Source organism: Octopus bimaculoides, chromosome 1 (assembly GCF_001194135.2).
Source record: "Octopus bimaculoides isolate UCB-OBI-ISO-001 chromosome 1, ASM119413v2, whole genome shotgun sequence".
In the NCBI taxonomy this organism is placed as follows: domain Eukaryota; kingdom Metazoa; phylum Mollusca; class Cephalopoda; order Octopoda; family Octopodidae; genus Octopus; species Octopus bimaculoides.
Genome location: NC_068981.1, coordinates 869,415 through 871,565, shown reverse-complemented (window position 1 = coordinate 871,565; position 2,151 = coordinate 869,415).

The following is a 2,151-nucleotide window of genomic DNA, read 5'->3' as shown; positions in this document are numbered from 1 at the left end:
CACAGACACACAAACATATACACACACATACACACACACACACACACACACACACATATATATATATATACATATATACGACAGGCTTTTTTCAGTTTCCGTCTACCAAGTCCACTCACAAGGCTTTGGTCGGCCTGAGGCTATAGTAGAAGACACTTGCCCAAGGTGCCACGCAGTAGGAATGAACCCGGAACCATGTGGTTGGTAAGCCAGCTACTTACCACACAGCCACTCCTGCGCCTTTTTTTTCTTTTTCTTTTTTCGTCCAGACTGGTCTGAAAGTTTCTTTGTTTATAAAAAGCTTATGAAAACCCTGGGTTTTATCATTATCTGGTTAGTTTATACATTTTATGAAGCAACTTCTGCGAGATCACATTTCACTAATTTTCACTCTGACTTCGTTTTCAATATATTTTTTTCTTTCCATTCTCGATGTAATGTTTGTTTTCTTGGGGTAATGATGCCTGTTTCCTCTCACTACAGTCTATATAACTTTGTTTGCTTGGCTAACATTGCCAATATTCTCTCGTTCCATTCTTTGAAGAACATAGAAAAGAATGTTATGTCTTCTATCAAGCAGACATGTTGTTTCGGCTTCAAATATGTTGCACAAGTTCCGCTACGACATATGCGTGTATATGCATGTATGTGCATGTAAATGCATATGCGCGTTTGCATTTGTATCCGTACATCTATCTATCTATCTATCTATCTATCTATCTATCTATCTATCTATATTCACCATCACTGTATTCGCCAAAACCACCACCGCCATCACCACTACCACTGCCGTCGCCACCACCACCACTACCACTGCCGCCGCCACCACCACCGCCTATCTATCTATCTATCTATCTATCTATCTATCTATCTATCTATCTATCTATCTATCTATCTATCTATCTATCTATCTATACCACTGGTTTCTTTCAGTTTCCGTCTACCAAATCCACTCACAAGACTTTGGTCAGCTCGAGGTCGTACTAGAAGACACTTGCCCAAGGTGTCACACAGTGGAACTGAACCCGGAACCATGCCAATACGTTTACTCTAAACGTACATGCTTGCTTTCAGAATTTTTGTTGGCCCATATTTCATACGTTCTGAGTTACAAAAATGTTTCCTTTTCATAAATCTCAAGACACTGAAAAATAGCTGGGGATGTGCTTCATGCATCGATGCCAGGGAAATAAATCCTGCGTATCACAGGGCACACAGGGCAGGCAAAGGTTCAAGGGGCCTTCATGACTAACGGGAGAAAAGAAGTATTCTTATAATTATAAACCTGTTCCGAATGCTTACTACAGAGTGACCATCAATAAAGGCATCAAAGGGACAAGGGGGTGAAGCTAAATCGGACACTGGATTAAGTTCATCAAACATGAACAGGAAAATCCTCACCGTCCAACATCCACACCGTTTCTGTGGAGTGAATTTTTTAAGGCGTGACTTTAAGTCGACCCAAGGTTATGGCAAAAGACATTCACTCAAGATGTCACCAATTGGACTCGAGACGACGTTGTTGAGAATCAGACTTGTTAAGTACATAGTCATGTGCATGCTCTCGGAGTGTTTTGAGTGTCTTCAGTGAAGCGTCTCCCTCACTCTTCTTCCTTGACTCTCGTTGCTCAGACGTGACCAACGGCTATCTATCTTTCTTTCTTCCACATCCTTCTTAATGACAAGACGTGCTTTTGCCTGTCTCTTCTCAAAGCTCGTTTCTCCAGCGTTCACCACTTCACCTTGTTATGACTTAACAACCCTTACCTTTTGTTTTTTATGTTTTGTTTTCACTGTTCTGTTTTTTCACCACTTTAACCCTCCGCAAATCCCAAATTTTTTAAACTTTATTTTGCGGGAAGGACTCTTTTAACGAAGTCACGTCTTGTCTCTACCTTCGAAACGCGGAGTAGATAAAACAGGGAACAACTGATGAAGAGAATGTTCTTTATGTTGCCTGTCTCGTTTCTCTATTTGTTTCTTTCGTTGTTTGAAAAAAAGGTCGTTTTCCATGTTTTTGTTTTTTATGTTCTCGTTTCTCATTTTGTTCACGTTGTCTTTTGACGTCCTGTACCCATATATGCATGCATATATACTTACATATGTAGGTATGTACATGTGTATGTATATATGCATATATATATATATATA